The sequence below is a fragment of the Gossypium arboreum genome, chromosome 13 (assembly GCF_025698485.1).
Source record: "Gossypium arboreum isolate Shixiya-1 chromosome 13, ASM2569848v2, whole genome shotgun sequence".
NCBI lineage: Eukaryota > Viridiplantae > Streptophyta > Magnoliopsida > Malvales > Malvaceae > Gossypium > Gossypium arboreum.
Window position 1 is genome coordinate 87,511,280 of NC_069082.1, and position 25,290 is coordinate 87,536,569.

Here is a 25,290-nt window from a genome sequence, read left to right on the forward strand (position 1 = left end):
AAATAAATCCATGGATGGGTATATGAGTCTAAATTCAGGGAAAATTTACGAAACCAGTTTCCGAGTTTTGAAACTCGAGATATGATTTTTAAGGCGACGGTGACGCAGTTTTCCAGCCTGACTGGTAATGTCAAATTGGTTGGTATCTTGAGAGGATTTGGCCGTTAACCCCTCGCGTCCGACACCGGCGTCGGTCTCGAGTTAGGGGTGTTACATCATAAGGTGCCATCTGTATGCTGGACTGGTAGCATTATTGTACGCAAACTCTGCAAACAGCAAGTAATCCTCCCAAATGCCCTAGAAGTTGTAATGCCCCAAGAATTTAGGTGTTTATTTTGTATGTTGTGTTGCATAAATGCATGCTTTCTTTAGTTTTTGAGTGTCCTGAGTAGTGTGGGGGAGGTCCTGAGTTCAAGCCTCTGCTTGAACAAAATTTTCACTTTGACTTGGATAAACCCTGTCTCTTATTAGTAAGTTTCTTAAATAAATGTGGGAAGGATGTGTCATAAAAAGCCTGCTAGCCAAGTGGTAAGTGGCGTGTGGAATATACAAGAGGTCCAAGGTTTGACTCCCTGCTTATGCATATAAAGATTTTTACTGATGGCCAGGGAGGAGGTTATGTTTGACCAAAAGTCTACTTGGTTGAGTGGAGTTTTAACTTGTTAGTTGAGGTGATGATGGGGGAGTGATTTGAGGAGGAAAATGGGGACGTGGATAGTGGAGTGATCAGTGAGGGATTTGTGGAGAGATTTTGGGAGAAAATTAAGGGAAGTTGAGGGGTGTGTGAGTAGTGTGCCTAATGTGGGAACTTTATGGTACCAATTCGGTCATAGGCCTTTAGGGGTGCCGAAATTGTGTTTTTGTTTTTGCTCTCCTTTTCGTTAATTTTTTATTTTGGTTCTTCATTGCATTTTTAGGGGTTTGAGGCTGAATTGATCGTTTAGGAATACTCTCATTTTTCTTCTTCTAGCCCTAGCAGAATACATTATAATATCCTGATTTTCGGCCTAGTCGGAATAATGGTTTCGTGACCACAAAATTCGAGATAGAAATAATTATTTTATGATTATTTTGAGGTCTATGATATGATTGCATGATTGTGTGAAAATTTCGTGAAGAAATTTTATGCATAAAGTGCTTAAATTGAAATTAGGGACTAAATCGAATAATTTGCAAAACTTGCATTCTAGAAGTTTCTAGTATGAAACTGTTTTGAAATATTAATTAGGAGGTCTTAAATATAATTTTACCAATTTCTAAGTCTATGGACAAAAATTGGACATGGATGGAATTTTTGGAAAGTTTAGTAGTAAGGGCATTTTAGTCATTTAGGGGTAAAATGAATTAAAATACAAAATTAAAAGCCAATTTTCTCATCTTCAACCCCATGGCCGAATATAGCAAGGAGAAACCATGGCTAGGGTTTTCAAGCTTCCAAGCTCGATTGTAAGTCCGTTCTAGCCTCGTTTTTAATGATTTTTACGTTTTGAGTCCCTTAGCTCGATTTAGCTTATGCTAGCAATAGTTTAACCTAGGATTTATATTTGGAAAAATACCCATAGGTGAAATTTGTGTATTTTGGTTTTTATGATAGAATATGAGGTTTTAAATTATGTTAGACAACTTGTGCTACTCGGTTTTAAGTGAAAACGAGCAAAAGGGCTTAATCGGTAAAAATACCTAATAGTCATAAGTACATGTTAGAGTGAGAATTTGATGTTGCCATAAAAGGGAAAATGATCAGCATGTCATAAAACATAAGAAAATAGGCTGAAGTTTAATTTACGAGCTTTGGGGAAAAAGTGTAAATATGCAAAAGTTTAGGGGCAAAATTGTAATTTTTCCAAAATATGATTTTGGGTCAATTTGAATAATGTGAGTCCTAATTAGACTATATTTTAAATGATAGAGCAAGGAAAACTGAAATTGGGCTAAAATGGGAAAATACCAAGTTGTGGACTGAAACGGTAAATGTAGCCATTTTAGCATACGAGGTAAGTTCATATGTAAATGTTGGTAACATAGTTATTATTTTAAATGTTTTTATGTTATTTAAATAATATGATAATTATTATGAAATATTATACTCGTGATAATTGTTTGATAATATGTCAAATTATGTGATATACCGAAAATGTGAAATACTACCGAGTATCGGATCGACATTCCATAGAAGATGGTTGAGACATATGATTGGGAAAAATGTCCCGTTGAGCCTTAGGAATGGATTAGGATCGAGTGACATGTCACTTGGGATATTTGGGCATCCGAACTCGTTGAGTTGAGTCCGAGTTCACTTATGGATGCAAATGTCCGAACTCGTTGAGTTGAGTCCGAGTTCGAGAGATGTAACTAGGCATCCGAGCTCGTTGAGTTGAGTCCGAGTTCACTCATGGATGCGAACGCCTGAGCTCGTTGAGTTGAGTCCAAGTTCGCTTATGGGCGGGTTACATGGTAGCTTGGCTACATATGTGGCACTTATGTGCAAACTTTCCATGTATCCGAATTATATTCCGATGTGTTCAACGAGTAAAGTTCTACTAAAATGAATGAATACTCAAGATGAAAGGGACGTATTGGTAAGTGTTGTGAAATGGGTACTTTGAACAGGTATGTACTTAACCCTCGGGTTGAAAAATCGATATAACAACAATATGGTAAGATGATAAATGAAAATGTGATATGAATGTCTTGGTGATGATTATGCAAATGATGTTTTATGTTTGCTTATATGGTTATGTTACTTGCTATTTGCATGTGAACTTATTAAGCATTTATGCTTACTCCCTCCTTTTCATTCCTTGTAGTTTTGACAAGCCAGCTCGGAAATCGGGAACGGTCGGAGGCTCGCTCACACTATCCGTATACCATCTTGGCATAATGGCTTCTATATTTTGAGTATGGCATGTATAGCATTATAATCATTTTGTATATATGGTCTTATGATATGGTTATTGAGTGGTATGGAAATGCTTGGTAATGATTAGCCATTGTAATGGCTAATCATGATCATATTTGGTGTTATGTATGTCAAATTGCTAGCTAATCCATGGAAACCATGAAATAGGTAAAATTTACCATAAAATAGATTCGAGACAGCAGTAGTGATGTGAATTTGAAAAATCACTAAAAATAGTAGAAATGAAATTAAATAATGAATAAGTTATGGAATTGAAGCTTGATGAGTCTATTTTCATATGAAAGAAGCGAAACAGGTATATGAGCTATATTTTATGAGATGTTTAAATTTTTGTGAAACAGGGCCAGAGCGATTTTTGGATCCCCTGTTCTGACTTTGGAAATTCACCATAAATTTTAAAAAGATAATTAGAAGTCATTCTTTATATGTACAGATTCCTTATTGAGTCTAGTTTTATTAGATACAAACGGTATAGTCATTGAAGCTCTGTACAGGGAGATATCTGATTCGTAATATATAGAGGTCAGAGTAGTTGAACCCTGAAACAGGGGAGACTTTAACTAATAAACTGTACCAATTGGCCCAACCAAAAATTCTAGAAAAAAATTAGTAGATAGATATATGAGTCTAGTTTCATGAAACATTTACAGAATTGGATTTTGAGTTTTGTAACTTTAGATATGATTTTTAAAGCGACTGTGATGCAATTAGCCAGCTTGTCTGGAAATTTTAAAATGAATTGTATGAGCTGTTTAATTAATAAATTAAGTCCGTTAACGCCTCGTGTTCGACTCTGAAAATAGTCTCGAGTACGCGGTGTTACATTTAGTGGTATCAGAGCAAGTTTAGTCGGTTCTCGGACTAACCTAGCATGTGTAAAAGTTTAGCTATACATGCCACTGATCTGTGATAGTGTGATGTCTTCCGACGCGTATGAGTACCGTCTTATTTAGACAGGGTACTCTGCAACCGAGCCGTGCCGACCATGTTCAATGTTATGTGAAGGTATTTGAGTAAAATTATGATTATGATAAGTCTCGGTTCAGAAAAGTATGAATAAAGGTTTATGATACATATGTGATAAATATTCATATTTGCTTAATGCTCATATGATGTAGTGTATGTGGCTTACTTGATAAGATGAATGGAATAAATACAAAGTAGTAGAGGTATGAATAAAGGTCATAATATCATGATACGAATGAAAATGTCCTTGTCTTGATTTGGACGTCGAATGTTGATGAATGTTAATGATATATAATTTTTATGAGATAAAGGATTATAATGAAATGAACTTATCTATGTTAAATTGTTGGACTGAATTATATGATTGTAATGATATGTACATGATGATGCACGAAATGAAAGTTGTGATTGTGATGCAAATATCTATGTTTGTTTGGCCTTATATAATGTCATGAGCATGAATTAATTTAATTAAATGAATGGATAAGTAAAGTCATCTAGAAAACATAGAATGTATGCATAAGTATATTATCTAAATGGGACAATAGGAAAATTGGTGTAAGCCAACATGAATGAATGACATGATTTTGATGATGTTACTATGATGATGGAAGTTGTGTCATATGTGTATGTATAAGAAAGTCGAGTCGAGGTCCTACAACCCTCCCCTTACCAAGTGGTACTTATAATAGAATTTCATGAGATTTGTATTGAATAAGTTTCGGTTGAGAACCCAAAGAGTTCAATGATAGAATAATTATAAGTATGATCGAGATTGAAAATGAGCTGATAAGTAAAGTCGAGCCGATGAAAGTATCGATTGATATAAAGATTATTGGAATTATGCCTTGTCCCGAGTAGAGAAGGAATTCTCTTTGGTAAATCGAATTACTCGGTGCAAGGTCGAGAAAAGTGTAAATCGAAATTTATTCGAACCGACATTCTTTAGTGAATGATTTAATATGAAATTTGTGACGGTAGAACTAGTTGGGAAATGATATTTGAAATGTGAATTATCCGAGTGTGACAGTTATGACCGACAGATTTAGCGTCTCTTTTGAGATGTTCTATGTGTTCACCCGTTCTCGAAATATTTCTATGGCTATTGATCTTCGAAGAAATTCTTGTTATATGGGAATGTCTTCTAATTCGGTGTTGGATGAAAGCATTGGTAGTCCGATGGTTTATAATTTATATTGCTCTATTTCATCGGGTATTCTATTTCATTTCATTCGATAAGAATTGATGAGAGAATACGTATGATATTATGATTTTGTTTCTTCTACTTGATGCTTCATCGATATATATGTATGGGAAGATATATTGATCTGTTATATTTGATTTCAAAGGGATTAAATGATGTTTTCTTTTGGACTTTCTTTCTTTGAAGAATTATCGTGGTATTCTGTATTTTCTCTATGAATTTGGTTTTCGATTCTCGGCATAGTATCGTATCTTGGGTTTCTTTATCCTGGATCTCTTTATTCTGGATTTCTTTATTCTGGGTTTCTCTATCTTGGATTTCTTTATTCGGTTTTCTTGTTATCTTTGTTCCATAATTTGTCAATTATGACTCATGTTCGAAGTACGTTCTTCACTCGTGATAATCATGTCAAATATGACTATACTTCTAATTTGATCTTGGTAATATGGTGATTTTAGTATTGGGATTTTTCTAATTTACGTAAGGATTTGACATCGGAAAGGCATAGGTGATAAAAGCGAGTTTCAATCGGTATGGTAAATTATTTATTTGAAAGATTTCATGTGACAATTATATCAGGATTATTTTTCCCAAGTCTGATAATAGAATTTCATTTTGTACGGATAAAAGAGAAAATAGTTTGAACGAGAAGTGTATATTTATTAGAAAGAGTTGAATATTAGTTTAAGTCACTACGAATGATAAGGTTTCCATCTTGTGAAAGCTGAAAAGTTTATTACATGTTGATAGAGTTCGGATAGATGAGAATATTGGTAACCGAAGCGTCTGAACTAGACTAGTCTACATTGAGCAAAGACTTTCTGACTTTCAGTAATGTATTGTTGTATGAATTGTGATGTGTTTCAAGACAGTGAGGTAATGTGATAGTTTAGAGCATCCGATGTTACATAAAATCGGAGTTGTTAAAAGGGTTAAAGCCGAGCATTGGGGTCTATCAAAATTATCCTTGTCAATGTTGATATTGGGATGGAAATGAGAAGGATTATTCTTGAGGCCATATCAGAATTATTTCTATGGCGGAAAGAGGAAAATGTGATGTATCCTATTGTTAAATGTTTAGTGAGATCTATAAATCATATCTGTATTCAATGAATTCCTACTCATCAGATTCATGGAATTTCAGGTCTCTTTGATTGTTGGATTTCTTGGAATTCTGGTCTCCATTAAATCAAGTTGAGATTCGGGTTTTATGTCATGATATCATGGGAAACTGAGAAGGGTTGAAAATTTAAGAATAGTTGAGAGTTGAGACTGTAAGCTTTTAGATCATATGAGAAATTGAAGAGATGTATTGGAGGTATAGTCTAAGTGCAAGTTCTTCAGTACCGAATATGAGATTAAAAGTGAAGACCACTTTTTCGGTAAGATTTTGGGACGAAAATCCTCAAGGGGAGAGTTGTAATATCCCGATTTTGGGCCTAGTCGAAATAGTGGTTTCGTGACCACAAAATCCGAGATAGAAATAATTATTTTATGATTTTTTTGAGGTCTATGATATGATTGCATGATTGTGTGAAAATTTCGTGAAGAAATTTTATGCATAAAGTGCTTAAATTGAAATTAGGGACTAAATCGAATAATTTGCAAAACTTGCATTCTAGAAGTTTCTAGTATGAAATTGTTTTGAAATATTAATTAGGAGGTCCTAAATAGAATTTTACCAATTTCTAAGTCTATGGACAAAAATTGGACATGGATGGAATTTTTGGAAAGTTTAGTAGTAAGGGCATTTTAGTCATTTAGGGGTAAAATGAATTAAAATACAAAATTAAAAGCCAATTTTGCTCATCTTCAACCCCATGGCCGAATATTGCAAGGAGAAACCATAGCTAGGGTTTTTCAAGCTTCCAAGCTCGATTGTAAGTCCGTTCTAGCCTTGTTTTTAATGATTTTTACGTTTTTGAGTCCCGGTAGCTCGATTTAGCTTATGCTAGCAATAGTTTAACCTAGGATTTATATTTGGAAAAATACCCATAGGTGAAATTTGTGTATTTTGGTGTTTTATGATAGAATATGAGGTTTTAAATTATGTTAGACAACTTGTGCTACTCGGTTTTAAGTGAAAACGAGCGAAAGGGCTTAATCGGTAAAAATACCTAATAGTCATAAGTACATGTTAGAGTGAGAATTTGATGTTGCCATAGAAGGGAAAAATGATCAGCATGTCATAAAACATAAGAAAATAGGCTGAAGTTTAATTTACGAGCTTTGGGGAAAAAGTGTAAATATGCAAAAGTTTAGGGGCAAAATTGTAATTTTTCCAAAATATGATTTTGGGTCAATTTGAATAATGTGAGTCCTAATTAGACTATATTTTAAATGATAGAGCAAGGAAAACTGAAATTCAGGCTAAAATGGGGAAAATACCAAGTTGTGGACGAAATGGTAAAAGTAGCCATTTTCGCATACGAGGTAAGTTCATTTGTAAATGTTGGTAACATAGTTATTATTTTAAATGTTTTTATGTTATTTAAATGATATGATAATTATTATGAAATATTATACTCGTGATAATTGTTTGATAATATGTCAAATTATGTAATATACTTGGAAAATGTGAAATACTACCGAGTATCGGTATCGACATTCCATAGAAGATGGTTGAGACATATCATTGAGAAAAATGTCCCGTTGAGCCTTAGGAATGGATTAGGATATGAGTGACATGTCACTGGGATATTTGGGCATCCAAACTCGTTGAGTTGAGTCCGAGTTCACTTATGGATGCAAATGTCCGAACTCGTTGAGTTGAGTCCGAGTTCGAGAGATGTAACTAGGCATCCGAGCTCGTTGAGTTGAGTCCGAGTTCACTCATGGATGTGAACGCCCAAGCTCATTGAGTTGAGTCTGAGTTCGCTTATGGGCGGGTTACATGGTAGCTTGGCTACATATGTGGCACTTATGTGCAAACTTTCCATGTATCCGAATTATATTCCGATGTGTTCAACGAGTAAAGTTCTACTAAAATGAATGAATACTCAAGATGAAAGGGATGTATTGGTAAGTGTTGTGAAATGGGTACTTTGAACAGGTATGTACTTAACCCTCGGGTTGAAAAATCGATATAACAACAATATGGTAAGATGATAAATGAAAATGTGATATGAATGTCTTGGTGATGATTATGCAAATGATGTTTTATGTTTGCTTATATGGTTATGTTACTTGCTATTTGCATGTGAACTTATTAAGCATTTATGCTTACTCCTCCTTTTCATTCCTTGTAGTTTTGACAAGCCACTCTGAAATCGGGAGCGGTCGAGGCTCGCTCACACTATCCGTATACCATCTTGGCATAATGGCTTGTATATTTTGAGTATGGCATGTATAGCATTATAATCATTTTGTATATATGGTCTTATGATATGGTTATTGAGTGGTATGGAAATGCTTGGTAATGATTAGCCATTGGAATGGCTAATCATGATCATATTTGGTGTTATGTATGTCAAATTGCTAGCTAATCCATGGAAACCATGAAATAGGTAAAATTTACCATAAAATAGATTCAGATAGCAGTAGTGATGTGAATTTGAAAAATCACTAAAAATAGTTGAAATGAAATTAAATAATGAATAAGTTATGGAATCGAATCTTGATGAGTCTATTTTCATATGAAAGAAGCGAAACAGGTATATGAGCTATATTTTATGAGATGTTTAAATTTTTGTGAAACAGGGCCAGAGCGATTTTTGGATCCCCTGTTCTGACTTTGGAATTTCACCATAAATTTTACAAAGATAATTAGAAGTCATGCTTTATATGTAAAGATTCCTTATTGAGTCTAGTTTTATTAGATACAAACGGTATAGTCATTGAAGCTCTGTACAGGGAGATATCTGATTCGTAATACATAGAGGTCAGAGTAGTTGAACCCTGAAACAGGGGAGACTTTAACTAATAAACTGTACCAATTGGCCCAACCAAAAATTCTAGAAAAATATTAGTAGATAGATATATGAGTCTAGTTTCATGAAAAATTTACAGAATTGGATTTCGAGTTTTGTAACTCGAGATATGATTTTTAAAGTGACTATGATGCAGTTAGCCAGCTTGTTTGGAAATTTTAAAATGAATTGTATGAGCTGTTTGATTAATGAATTAAGTCCGTTAACACCTCGTGTTTGACTCCGGCAACGGTCTCGGGTATGGGGCGTTACATACATTTTCTCTTTTCATCTTTACTCTTTTGGTTTAAGCGACTTTCTCCCATTGCTTAACATGAATGTTGTCGACCTTTCCCTCATTTTTTTTCTCTTATTTCTATTGGTTCTGTAGTTATTGTCTGCTTTTCTTTTCTCTATCAGATCATTTTGTTATCACTTTTCTTTAGCTAGGATTCCAGATGAATACTACTTCACCCTCTACTATCTCTCGTTTTGACTTTGCAGTTGGGTTTTGAGGATTTACTGGCAATCGGTAAATGCCTTGGTTTCTCTTCTGTTTCTCCTCTTGATTCTAATCTTCTGTTAATATTTTCCCTTCTCTGTTGTTCACTGCTAGGGGTACGTTTGTACCACTTTTAACTCAGTGTTCTTTCGACTTTTATGGTGTGTAGACCAACTATTCTCTTCTCCAAGGTGATCCTGCGTTTTCGGTAGGTCTCTGCTTGGGTTCTACTTTTCGGCCTTCGCTTACTTTCCCTTTCTGTTGTTTTAATTCGGTAGCTAACCCACTTTTATATTACCGATTCTTTAGGAGGATTTGGTGATCGATCATACACAGTAGTTGAGAGTGTCTAATCACTATTGTTCTTTCAAGGTGAGTACCTAACGTTTTGGGGGTTGGGTATTAAAGAGGAGGTTGTTTTACGTAGTTGCCAATCGGCTAATGGGAAGTTTTGACTAAATGTAGGATTGTTACTCGTGGACTTCTAACACCTTCCGCTCGATTTCGTAAACAGGTGTGTAATCACACTACTTCAATTGTGAAATAGCAAGAGCTGAAAAACTGGTACCATCGATGCCACACGGGCGTGCGCGTGCCCGTGTGTTCAACTAAACGCATAAGTGCGAGCATGTGATTGTAGAGACCACCACGAGCAATTTTGTGGCCTTAGATCGTTTTAGGCCACATTGGGCCGAAATGGGTCGTGTGGGCCCCACTAGCTCGTGGGCCCCACACGAATAAATCACACGGATGTGTGGAGTTTTATAGGCCAGGCTGTGTAGATCACACGGCCAAGGCCATTATTGGGCTTAATGGGCCACACGTGCGTGTGGGCCCACGTGAGCCATATTATGGGCTTTGGGCCCATTTCACTGTTTGATTCTAAGGTATCATGGGTTGCCTAAGATGACTGTGGGCCTACTGGTGGGTTGGTAAGTACACTTGGACCCCATACTGATGAAATGACTGTTATACCCTTATGCTGTATTTGACTGTATTCGAGCATGACACTTTGCATTCACGTATATGTTATGACATGACATGTTCCATGGGGGTGGGTTTGATATATTTGGAGGAAGTATACTGTATTGGCAGCTCTGCTGCAATCATTGTTTAGTGCCGCAACCAGTGCTATATTTGGATTGTAGGGATAGGTGGTTAGATTTTATCCCCACATGTAGTGTAAGGCTAGACGGAGTGGAGTGTAGAGGATGGATGGGTAGGATCTCTATTTGCATCTCTGATACTGTACTGAATTGGGCTAAGGGCCACACTGATTCTGTTACAGTAATGGGCAAAGACCCACACTGTTGTTGCTACTGATATGGGCTTAGGCCCAGACTGTTTTACATTGCATGATTTACTGCGTGATGAACAAGTATTACACACTGAGTTCTCGTAACTCACCCTTCTACTTGTCTGCGCAGGTAATCCTTAGGTGGGTCGGTGCTGCGAGGGACTTGGGGATGGCCACACTATTGTTTACGCTTTCGTATTTGACTTTTAAATAAAAGTAGGTTAAATTTTATGTAATAAGGCCGCTTTAAGTTTTTATTCTTATTTGGGGATTTATTAATTTTGGTTTATTTCTGTTAGCAATAGCACTTGAGTTTTCAAAAGATAAATGATTTTCAGCTACCATGCTACGCAACTCATTTTGAAAGCTACCACAATCAAGCACTGTTTTCTTAAAAGTGTAATAACAATTTAATATGGTATATGTTTTGCTAAACCAACCTATGTTCTAACAATAAATAAAACATGTTAACTACTCTTAAAGACCGCAATTGGGTTTTATTAAAAAAATAGGCTTTACAATGAAACCACGCTTTTCGAAACACACTCCATTGTGACACCGTAGATTTGGTCATAACGTCCTGGCCGTGTTTGGGGTGTTACATTTAGTGGTATCAGAGCCAGTTACAAAACTCAGCTGTGGATTTTGGTTTTCTTAAAACATAAATTTTTAAAAGAACTATTTCAAAAGGTTGAAAAGTATTTTTGATGTGTTATTTTTGAATGTGTGGTCTACCGAGTCTCCGATGCCAATTCAGTAAGTTCTCTAAAAACTACTACTTGTTTAATACTAAGGCTACTGTAGACAATAGACAATACTGAAATTCTTTGCTTAGGGTAAATTGAAACTGTAGTGAAACTGTAGTGAAACTGTGATATGCGAAAACAAAATTATGGATTACTGATGATATTCTTCTTATTAAAAATCCGTTAATAAACACTAGAACTGCAAAATTGATGCATAAAACTATTAATACAGATAATACGTAAATTGATAATGAGCACCAGACGTACTCGTGGAAGGGGTATAAGTGGCCGCGGAGGGGGCCGTGGAGGTGCTCGAGCTAGGTCTTTGGCATTGGGCCATATGCCTAAAGTTGAGGCAAGATAAGTGCCGGCTTCACCTGTAACTAAAACTGGATCTCATGATCATGCAGCTGGGGATGACGCACTATCCCAAGGTATGTTGCGAATTTTGGAAAAGGTCGCTGGGCCCAATACTGGAACTATGGGCTGTGGGTCAGTGACGGAATGACTTAGTTCTAATGGGGCTGAGATTTTTAAGGGTATTGCTGGAGTTGCCCCTAATGTGGCTGAGTTTTGGATTGAGGCCACCGAGAGAATCATGGATGACCTTGACTGTGCCCCTAAGCAGAAACTAAAAGGTGCGATGTCTTTGCTGTGAGATGAAGCCTACCAATGGTGGCTTACAGTTAAAGAGGGTACTCAGCCTGACCAATTAACTTGGGAGTTGTTCAAAACTGCATTCCAAGGGAACTATGTAGGCGCTAGTTATGTGGACGCTCGGAGGAGAGAGTTCCTGAATCTGACTCAAGGGGATAAGAGAGTAGCAGAATATGAGTCAAAGTTTCTGCGACTTAGTCATTATGCGCTTGGGATGGTGGCAACAGAATATAAGCACTGTGTTTGCTTTGAGGACGGCCTCAAAGATGATCTACGAGCTTTGATTGCTCCATAGAGGGTGTGAGATTTTCCATATAGGCCCGATCAGATAAGGGCAGATAAGGGAGCGTGCTGGGTGCAGATAAGGGCATGTTTGAGATGTGGGTCTCCGGAGCATCGCATCAGAGACTGTCCATATAGGCCCGATCAGATGCAAGCTACTGGTAATGGTATGGGTCGTGGTCATGGAAGGCTTGGCAGAGGTGCTGGTCATGCTGAGGCGAGGCAGCCGACACTAGTTTATGCTACACATCGTCGAGAGGATGGAGATGCCCCAAATGTTATTACGGGTACGTTCTTTATTCATAATGCACCTTATACTGCATTGATTGATGTTGGGTCTACGCACTCATATGTAGCATGTACTGTATCTTAGACTTTGGGTGTGATGGCTAGAAACACTACGATTGAGATTACGGTATTAAGTCCATTAGGGCAGTCAGTGAGAGTGAATAAACTGTCTAAGGAGGTACCTTTGGAGGTTCAAGGAAGGATCTTTTTGGCAGATTTGATGGAGCTTCCTTTTGGAGAATTTGACTTGATACTGGGCATGGACTGGTTGGTTAAGCATCAGGCGAATTTGGATTGTACTACTAAATGGGTGGTATTGAAAACTACAGAGGGTGACGGCATAGTTGTGGTTGGGGAGCAATGGGATTATCTTGCAAATGTGATTTTTGCACTTAGACCTGAGAAGTTGGTTCGTCAGGGTTGTAAGGCGTATCTAGCCTATGTCAGTGTTTCTGGTTCTGAAGTTTCATATGTTAAAAATATCAAAATAGTTAAGGATTTTTCGGGCATCTTTCCCGATGAGCTACCTAGGTTACCTCCAAATTGTGAAGTTGAGTTTGGGATTGAGCTCCTGTCGGGTACAGCTTCGGTGTCTATCGCCCCTTATAAAATGGCACCAAAGAAGCTTGAAGAGCTTAAAGCACAGATTCAAGAGTTATTGGATTGAGGGTTCATTTGTCCTAGTGTGTCTTTGTGGGGAGCACCGGTGTTATTTGTGAAAAGAAGGATTTACTATGCGTATGTGCATCAACTACTGGCAACTGAATAAATTGACTGTTAAGAATAAGTAACCTTTACCGAGGATTGATGATCTATTTGACCAGTTTCCAGGAGCTTCAGTCTTCTTTAAGATTGATCCCCAATCGGGGTACCATCAACTAAGGGTCAAGGAGACTGATGTTTACAAGACAACCTTTAGGACTCATTACAGTCATTATGAGTTTCTAGTAATACCATTTGGACTAACGAATGCACTAGCAGCTTTTATGGATCTGATGAACTGAGTGCTCCACTAGATCGGTTCGTAATGGTGTTTATAGATGACATTCTAGTGTATTTGAGGACTGAGGATGAACACGATGCTCATCTCTGTGTTGTTCTGCAGATTTTGAGGGAGAAACAATTGTACGCTAAATTGAGTAAGTGTGAATTCTGTCTTCGAGATGTGACTTTTCTGGGTCATGTGGTGTCTGCTGAGGGGATTAGGGTTGATCCTCGAAAAACTGAAGCGGTTCTTGATTGGAAGCAACCTAAGTCAATATCTAAGATTCAAATTTTTTGGGTTTGGCAGGGTATTATGGACGATTTGTAGAGGGTTCTCGTTGATTGCTACACCTCTGACTAAGTTGTTGCATAAAGAGGTACCGTTTAACTAGACTGATATGCAACAGGAAAGTTTTGGGAAACTTAAGAAAGTTCTGACTGAGGCCCCTATCTTAATACAACCAGAATCTTGGAAGGAATTTACTGTCTACAGTAATACATCATATGTTGGCTTGGAATGTGTGCTGATACAAGAAGGTAAGGTAGTGGCATATGCGTCTTATTAGCTTAAGACGCATGAAGTGAACTACCTGACACATGACTCGGAGTTGTCTGCAATGGTATTTGCACTGAAGATATGAAGGCATTACCTGTATAGTTAGAAGTGTATCATTTACACGGATCACAAGAGCCTCAAGTATCTCCTCACTCAGAAGGAGCTAAACCTTAGACAGCGTAGGTGGATTGAGCTGTTTAAGGATTATGACTGTTCAATTGAATACCATCCTGGTAAGACTAATGTCTAGTCGATGCACTGAGCCGTAGGGCTGTTACTAATTTGAGGGCGACGTTTACTCGTCTTAGCTTATTCGACTATGGTAGTTTACTGGCCGAACTTCAAGTTAAACCGAGGTGGATTGAACATATTAAAGGTAAGCAGTTGGAGGATGAGTCACTGGGTTCTTGTTTCTGATAGATAGAGAATAGGTAAACTTTAGACTTTAGACTGAATAGTGAAGGGGGATTTTGTTCCCTTGGGAGAGTCTGTGCACCGAAGGATACTGATCTGAGGCAGTCTATACTGCAAGAGGTGCATAGTAGTCCTTACGCTATGCATCCTAATGGGAATAATAAGTACCAAGATCTTCGGGAGTTATATTGGTGGCCAGGTCTCAAGCGTAAGGTTACCGACTTTGTGAGTAAATGCCTGACTTGCCAGCAGGTTAAGCGAGAGCATCAGTTGCCTTTAGGATTGCTTCAACTAGTTAAGATTTTGCTATGGAAGTGGGAGAGAGTAACTATGGACTTTGTTAGTGGGCTACCCCTAACGCCTACTAAGAAGGATTCATTATGGGTCATCATAGATTGATTAACTAAATCTGTCCATTTCATACCTATCCGTACTGATTACTCGCTACAGAAATTGGCTAAGCTGTATGCATCTGAGATAGTGCGACTGCATGGGGTACTGGTTTCTATAATATCTGATAGAGATCCTCGCTTCACATCTCAGTTCTAGAAGAAGTTACATGAAGCATTTGGTACAAGGTTGGGCTTCAGTACTGCGTTCCATCTTCAGACAAATGGTCAGTAAGAGAGGGCGATTCAGATACTGGAGAACATGTTAAGGAGTTGTGTGATTAACATCCAGGCCGGGTTTGGGGTGTTACAATAATAAACACACGATAGTTCAACTGATTTCATCTCCTGAACTACAGTTGGCCTCTTCATTGTTTGGATCATATTAGTTAAAGATGATACCTAGGCAGTCAATGAAGTGATTGCATCAAGTTCCACGGTGCCAGTAGGTCTCTTACCAGTCCCAACTCGCATGGTAGGATATTGATAATCATTGTTGGCAATCCATTCCAAGATCTCATACTCTTCATTATAAGATTTATCCAACAAAGTGCCATTGGTAGAAGCATCAACTACCATCCTTGTATGTGCATTCAACCCATTATAAAACATCTCCATTTGAGTTCAATGCTGAAACCTATGCATCAGACATTTTCGCAGTAATTCTTTAAATCTTTCCCAAGCTTTGTACAGTGTTTCATCCTCTGGTTGCTGAAAAGACATAATGTTATTTCGAAGCTTGGAATTCATGTTTGGCGGATTATATCGTAACAAAAACCTTTGGCAAAGGTTATTCCATGATCCCACTATCCCAGACGGTAAAGCATTAAACCTTGCTTTTACTCGAATATAGGAAAAATTTAAGGAGCAAAGTGTCTTCAAGGACACCCTGTTGTCGAAATGAGTCACAAACCTCTAAGAAAAGTCTTAAGTGCAGTCTTGGATCCTTAGTTGGTGACCCACTAAACTATCCAAAAATTTGTAACATCTGAAACATTACTGGTTTCAATTCAAATTACTGAGCTTGTATGTGTGGTTTGACTATCCGTGGATTCAAGTTATCTAAAATTGGCACATGATGCTCTTGAATTGGCCTGTCTTGGTCATCTATCACACGATGAATAGGAAGATCAATATCTTGACCAATTGTATTTAATGGATCACTTAAACCTGGATTATTCTCGTACCTTGCCATGTTACACACTTCTCTTCTCCTTCTTCGCAAAGTTATCTCAATCTCTGGGTTAAAAGGATAGTTTTTGTTAGTAGGAATGCTTCTATTCATACACTGATAAAAACCATATTGAAATTAAAATACAATTAAGGTAGCTAAAACTAGTGGAATTAGTAAAATAACAAAACCAAATTTCACCAAAATTTCGATCCCCAGTAATGGCGCCAAATACTTTTTGCGTGTGAATATGATATGCGAATTGTGCAAGTATACATGTTAGATCAAGTAATAAAGTCATAAGTGAGATCATCTCCATAGGGATCCAATATGTATAAAATGTTTAAGTTATTATAGTAAAGTGAGATTAATGCTAAGGAAAAAATAGTAATAATAATGCAATAGTATTTAGGAGAATAATGTTGTATAAAATATGCAAAACAAATAAGTAAACAATTAAGTATGTGAAAACAACGATGCTACAATAAAGGATAAATGATCTACGATATTGATTTGTAAGGTTGGGATTACTAAGAACCTACACTCATTAACCAATAATGCCACAACAAGTTTAATCTTATTCTACTGCTCGACATATTTCTACTATGGTTTACTTCATTCGAGAGCTAGACCTTATGTTAGCTCACCTAGAGCACTATATGTGTATAGGCCTTGAGTATGGTTCCTACGACTATTTCTACTTCATTCAGTATGACACACTGCTATATGTCTAGAGTTCACTATGAGTATTCCTTTAAACACTCATTCATATCATTCAATTTCGGTCTACCTAACCTAACCTAACCTTTTTAGAATTAGATTAGTTTCGTAAACATGCTGTACATTCATCTATGTCTAGAGACTACACACATGCAATTCAATAATACCATTGAATGAAATAGTAAATTAAAACTAACCTAGGCTTTAGCCATTAATGGATATAAAGGTTTCATCAAGTAATCCCAACCCTATGAGATTAACTCATGGGTTGGTAAATAACATCCCGATTCAAAATAGCATTCAACATCATTTTCATCAATTCAGTTTATGAAACAACAAATAAGAAAGTAAAGAAAGAACTTCAGAAGATAGCTTTTACCTATCCAACGCCCAGATCCAGCATTGCAGTGTCTACTGCTAGCTAAGAGGGACTGCCTTCTTTTTCTTCCTTTCGTCTCTATCTTGTTCTTAATCTTTATCCTCTACTCCTGTAATGTAATGCCTAAAAAATACTAATATAATATTCTAAAATGCAACTAAATGCACTTGAATACACACAATTAACCAAGTCTAAAGGCATGACATATAACTCTTTTTAGGAGATATCACTAGTAATGGAGTGATGTAAAGGACTAATCCTCAGTGAATTCTATATTAAACTGCTTTGGCACGTTTTGCATGGCTTGTACGTGTAATTAGAAAGATCAGTAAACTATGATGTCTATATGGGCTATGATAAAGTGATGTAACACCCTATACCTGGCCTGGTCACCAAGCCTGAATATCAGGATGCCACACTACCATTTCATGTCATACTCACAATAAATTGTCACATTATTAAAAAAATCATCCTCTTTATTAGTGATCTTATAATTTTTTAGTCAAACATATATCAACCATCATTAAAACATGGCAAACATACTTTAAATAAACTTATATTAATAATTAAACATGCATTAAGACCACTTAGCAAAATTTCTAAGACAATTTACATAGGTATCAATATTGCAACAAAGACATTGATAATTCTCTCAAGTGGTATTGAAACTGCTTGGAAAATTAGTACCAAAATTGTTTACTATTTCTCATTTAAAAACCCAAACCTCGAAAACTATCAGTACCTTTGCCAAGGTATCGATATTTCTACCCCGAGTATCGATACTCATGATAGGGTATCGATACCAAAATATGATTCTGACTTTCTGCACATTTCAAATCACAGAGTTATCATTTTTGCAACACGAATATCGATACCTCTACTTCAGACCAGAAAAATACAACATACATAAGCATATAAGTAATTTCAACATGTACCAAATCATGATGTTGTTGTATCATCATCAAATAAATGTCAAAACGGTCGTAGTAATAGTCTCAAACATCAAAAGTAAGTCTAAGCAATAATCAATGTAATACGAAATGAATCTCATAAACTTAGGAAAAAATAATCTATAAAAGCATCCAAAACATCATGGTAAATACTAATAAAAGTCTACCACATTTCCTTATTCCCAAAACATAAACAAATAACAATAACACCTATGAAATCATGGAAATGGACTTGCTTAGTTCACCCCTCAGAACCACACTGTTTACACTAGCATACAACTAATCTACAAAGTTTAAGAAGAGAGCGGGTGAGCTTAACAAGCTCATAGTAACCATAATGTACACACAATATCAAAGGTCAATCAAGAGCATAATACAACACATTAACAACCATATTCCATTCAAGTCAGAGTTACATGTTCATACTTCATTAATTCATTTAACAATAATTCTTTAAGACTAAAACAACTTATACATGCTTTAATAACTCACAAGTTTAACTTATATGTTCTGTAACACCCCAAATCTGGCCTAGATGCTATGGCCGAAATCTAGCATGTCACATTGATGTGTTTTTTGAAAACCATGTTCTCATTGAAAACCCTTCTTACTATTTAAAACCTCTGGCCATTTTAAAACTTGTGAAAACCTTAGTTTCTGTTGGTTTATTAAAATTCATTCTCTTGTAAAACATTATTACCTTTAAAACTTTATTTACTAATGAAGCTTAGTCTAAAGTTTTGCAGAAACGTGATATTTTGAAAAATAGTTATTGTTTTGGAAAAGAAAACCGTGTTCTACTCTAGCAGTTATAAAACACTATATAAAATTCCAAATTTAGAACCAGAAATTAAAAGAGGCCTTGTTACAACCCAGATCAAATATAAGTACTTGTAAATAGATAACTTAAAAGAAAGTCAGAAACAATAGCAGTTGTGTGGCCAACTCCAATTCCCTCGTAGCATCGATCCTCCTAATGTCAGGGATTACCTGCACAGTTAATAAACGAGGTGAGTTTATGAAAACTCAGTGTGTAATCCCCTCCTAAACTAAAATAGTTAGTAAACAGACAGAATTCAGAATTAGCCTAGGCTGAAGCCCATTACAAAATCAGCATCATATACAGATATGCTGACAGATTCCCAGCCCAGTCCAACCAACACACCACCTGTACCAACCAGCACACCATGTGGGGATAAAATCGACCTACCCAGCCAACACACCAAGCTTAGCACCGATTGAGGCACTAAGTCAACAGGACGGCTCAACCCCGTAGACAGGGAAGCACATAGCCGTAAATAGGAGAGCACATAGCTGTAAACATCGCAGCAACGCTGCTAGATAACAAGACGGCTGGAAGCCGTAAGCAGAATGGCACAATGGCACAAAGCCATCGATAACTGCATTATGTTAGGCACATAGCCCTTAACAAGAGTAACATAACCGGCACATGGCCCTAGGTAAATGTGATCGACACAGAGTTGTCAATAATCATATATTGGCACATAGCCTTAGGCAAATACATTTGGCACACAGCCATAATCAGGTTGGCACATAGCCATCTATAGGTTGGTGCAAAGCCATAATCAGGATAATTGGCTTTAAGCCATCGGTAGTTGTATCATGTTAGGCACATAGCCATCAGCGACGGTAATATAGCCGGCACATAGCCTCGGGTAAATATGATTGACACAGAGTCGTCAATAATCATATATTGGGCTTAACAGCCACCGGTAGATCCACGGTCATCAAGCAACCATACGATCCTTAATCGGTGGATCCACAGTCGTCAAGCAACCATGCGATCCTCAATCGGTGGATCCACAGTCATCAAGCAACCATACGATCCTCAATTTCTTCCTCCATTTCATAATCTTCCTCCGTTTCATAATCCCCACCCATGTGCAACATAATATTATATGAATGCAGCAAATATACACACGGCATACAAAATCATACACATCACAGTCACAATAGTCCAATCACAGTCAGACATTTTTAGTTAAAACATAGTCAAATCAATCAAATTTTATTATCAGTGAATCATATACCCTAGAGAGGCAGAACCGTCTTTTACCTATTAAGGGTATTTTAGTCATTTCACCCTCTAAGGGTGTTTTGGTAAATCTACAAACCAAGGGTATTTCGGTAATTTTGCAAAGCAATGGTATTTTTGTAATTTTTTAAAGTCAATGGTACTTCTATAATTTTATAAATTAGAGGTATTTCTATAATTTTCCAAATCAAGGGTATTTCGGTGATTTTCCGAATCAGGGGTATTTTGGTAATTTTAAAAATTAAGGGTATTTCGATAATTTTCCAAATCGAGGGTATTTTGGTAATTTTATAAATCGAGGGTATTTCAGTAATTTTACAAGTCGAGGGTATTTCGATAATTTTACAAATTAAGGGTGTTTTGTTAATTTTACAAACCACGGGCATTTGGTAATTTTACTAATTGAGGGTATTTTGGTAATTTTGTAAACCAAGGGTATTTAGTAATTTTGTAAACCAAGGGTATTTCCGTAATTCTACCCTACAGGGGCATTTCAGCAATTCTACCCTACAGGGGTATTTAAGTAATGCTAGCCTACAGATATGAGCTTCACATAGTCCAATCCAATATTTACTACACAATCATACAATTTATCCACTTGGGCCCATAGGCCCATTAGGCCCACATGGCTCATCCCGGCCCAAAGCAAGTTAAGCCCACAAGAGCACTCATGATGGCCTCAACCATCATGTCAAAGCTCCCACACGTGCACTCGCACGCTCATGTGGCTACCATCACCGTGTGACCAGCATTTCGGCATTCTGGAATTTGCCATTCTACAGCTAGAGTAGTGCGAAATACACACTTGTTTAAGAGAGCGCCGAAGCCCGTAATCTCTAATCTTAATCACATTTTCCCTCACCAACTCATCTTCTTCGCTCTATTTAAAGCCAACCTCTCACCAATTCCCATGTTAGCTTCTTGATGTGGGATTACTTTCAACCATTAGGAAAATTCCTTCTTCTTTTTTTGACCACTTCAACCACAGCGTTCCAGTCCAACTCCACCTCCTACATAGCTCAAATAGTAAAATAAATACTCTACTATGCATCCCAAGACTTGAATCTTAGACCTCAAAGTTACACAACACGCCACCTTGCCACTACACCACAAGGCTCTTTGTGTCACCATTTTAGCCTCAATTAATTATAAGGTCTATAGGCCAAAGTCCAGATTCCTTTAAAAGAAAAACCAAAATAAATTACAGGAGACAAGACTTGAACCCAAGCTCCCTTGCAACCTTAATGATGCCACAACCACTAGACCACATGCTTCCTTGTGTCATTACTTACCACAATAATTTAAAAGGCCTTCATCTAAGCACCCAGGGTTTTATTCACTTAAAACCAAAATTTTTGCTAAAGCCCAGGTTTGAACCCAAGATTTCTCCAACACTTCTCTGGGCTATTTACCACCAATGAAGACATTTAATTGTGTCATTTCCTTGTACAATTAAATGCTTATATACAAACTTCTGACGGACCCATACTCAAGGCCCAATACTTCTAGGCTCAAATTCGGGGCGTTACAATTCTACCTCCTTAAAGAAATTTTGTCTTCAAAATTTTCAACTATCTAAACAAGCGCTTAGCTCAATCTACACCACTACGCTCCCGCTGTGCACTCTAGTTCCAAACTACACTAATACATTTTTAACTTAATCTCAAAACGTCTTACACCCAACCAAACATCTAACCACAAAAGCAAACAGATATTTACCACACATGCATACAATTTCTATATCCAAACATCACATCCAAACAAAACACACCTGACTTAAAAGGAACTGTGCAATCCCAAACACGATGCTCTTTAGACTCGTATCTGAGACATGCTCCTGACTTCCTTTAGCATTTGCCCGAATGGCCCCTTTTGCAACGCTCGTAAGTCGAGAAGTTCGGACGCGTTTTAACGCGTTTCACAAAATGAGGGTCTTGCTTCAAAGGACTGTGATCCCTCTTCCTACTACACTCCAAGTGCCTAGCTTGAAGTGTTTCACCATTCCTCTTAACTCTTGCCTCAAACACTTCTTCTAGCACTTCCCTTACCAACCAGGTCAGTGCCTCCGTACCAAGCTCTGGGTTATTGATACCTGAAGTTGGCAGACTTACTTTGACTATAGTTTCCTGAACCATATCATGTTTCGAGGAGGCAGGTGACTCCTCGCGACCTTGCTTGCCTTTGGAATCCATCACAGTACTGTTGCTAACTTAAAAAAAATCTGATTTCCAGAACCTACAAAATCTGATTTCCAGAACCTACACTGAATAAATACAAAATCTAACTTTAAGTACAGTCTAACAGAAAACTTACAGATTCGGCGACAGAGGCTCGGTAACCACACTTTCAGGAAAATACTTAGAAAAACATTTCGAATACTTCAAATCTTTTCAAACCTTTTTGAAACAATTCTTTCAGAAATCCAATTTTAAAACCCATTCCACAGCCGAGTTTTGTAACTTGACTCTGATACCACTAAATGTAACACACCAAACCCGGCCTAGATGTTATGGCCGAAATCTGGCGTGTCATATTAAAGTGTTTTTGAAAACCATGTTCTCATTGAAAACCCTTCTTACTATTTAAAACCTCTGGCCATTTTAAAACTTGTGAAAACCTCAGTTTCCGTTGGTTTATTAAAAGCGATTCTCTTGTAAAACATTATTACCTTTAAAACTTTATTTACTGCGGAAGCTTAGTTTAAAGTTTTACGAAAACGTGATATTTTTTAAAAACAATTATTGTTTTGGAAAAGGAAACTGTGTTCTACTCCAACAGTTATCAAACAGTATGTAAAATTCCAAATTTAGGACCAGAAATTAAAAGAGGCCTTGTTACGACCCAGATCAAATATAAGTACTTGTAAATAGATAACTTAAAAGAAAGTCAGAACAATAGAAGTTGTGTGGCCACCTCCGAGTCCCTCGCAGCAGCAATCCTCCTAATGCCGGGGATTACCTGCACAGTTAATAAACGGGGTGAGTTTATGAAAGCTCAGTGTGTAATCCCTTCCTAAACTAAAACAGTTAGTAAACAGATAGAATTCAGAGTCAATCCGGGCTGAAGCCCATTACAAAATCAGTATCATATGCATATATGCAGATAGATTACCAACCCAGCCCAGCCCAGTCCAACCAACACACCACCCATACCAACCAGCACACCATGTGGGGATAAAATCGACCCACCCAGCCAACACATCAAGCTTAGCACCGATTGCGGCACTAAGTCAACAGGACGGCTCAACGCAGTAGACAGGGCAGCACATAGCCGTAAACAGGATAGCACATAGCCGTAAACATCACAGCAACGCTGCCAAATAATAAGAAGACTGGAAGCCGTAAGCAGAATGGCACAATGGCACAAAGCCATCCATAACTGCATTATGTCAGGCACATAGCCCTCAACTAGAGTAACATAATCGACACACAACCCTAGGTAAATGTGATCGACATAGAGTCGTCAATAATCATATATTGGCACATAGCCTTAGGCAAATACGTTTGGCACACAGCCATAATCAGGCTGGCACAGAGCCATATGTAGGTTGTGTAACACCCCGAACTCATGGCCGTTACCAGAAATTGAACACGAGGTGTTACCGGCTTACTTCATTTATTTCCCCCTATTTTTTTTTTTGTTCCGTGCAAGTCAAGCATCAGATCGTGGTCGCTTTAAAAATCATATTTTGAGTTCTGAAACTCGAAATCCAATTCCGTAAATTTTCCCCAAAACTAGACTCATATATCTATATGGGGGAATTTTTGTAGAATTTTTTTTTGTTGGGCCAATTAGTACAGTTTATTTGTTAATGTCTCCCCTGTTTCAAGGTTTGACTACACTGACCTCTGTACCTTACGATTTAAATATCTCCCTGTACAGGGCTTCAATGCCTATACCGTTTGTCTCTAATGAAACTAGACTCGATAATGAATTTGTACATATAAGGCATGACCTCTAATTATCTCGATAAAATTTATGGTGAATTTTCTAAATCAAAATAGGGGATCCAGAAATCGCTCTGGCCCTGTTTCACAAGAATTTAATTAACTCCTAACATACAGCTCATATGGTCGTTTTGTTTCTTCCATATGAAAATAGACTCATCAAGCTTCGATTTCATAATTTATTCATTATTTAATTCCATTTCTACTATTTTTAGTGATTTTTCAATCTCACATCACTGCTGCTGTCAGCATCTGTTACTAAAACAAACTATGCCTATTTCATGATTTTTCCTTGATCTAACTAATAATTCATCATACATGTCACAATTTATGACCATGACTAGCCATGCCAAAGGCTAATCATCACCGAGCATCTCCCCACTACACTATTACCAAATCATGAATTTAACACCGAAAATAATCAGCCATGACATATGGCATAATAATCGAGTAGGCCTCAACCAATACTCAACCAAAACCGAATTACCAAGACTTGTGTCCAAACATCATAGAACCAATTCCAACAGAACATTTATGCCATTTTCGCATGGCTAAAAGTTTACATACCAAATTTCAACAAAACATAATAGCCTATACATGTCGAAATGTTCTCCTAGACCAACTAGAAAGAAAATACCAAAAGTTGCTAGCCGGTGTGATGACTTCGATGACGGTCCCGAATACGCAAAAAGTCGAGTCCAAGAAACCTAAAATAGGTGACAAGCAAGCACCGAATGAGTATATAACTCAGTAAGTCATAAGCATTACACTACCATCCATTAATAAAATTTTCACAAGAGGAAACAACGAAATGAGGCTAAGTACTCCATCCATACCGAACTATGCCATAGTTTCTTAGACCTTACGATTCAATCTCATTCCAAGTCCTACATTGACATTTCATACGCTATTCAATAGAATAATTGAGGCATTTCCATACATCATTTTATTTTC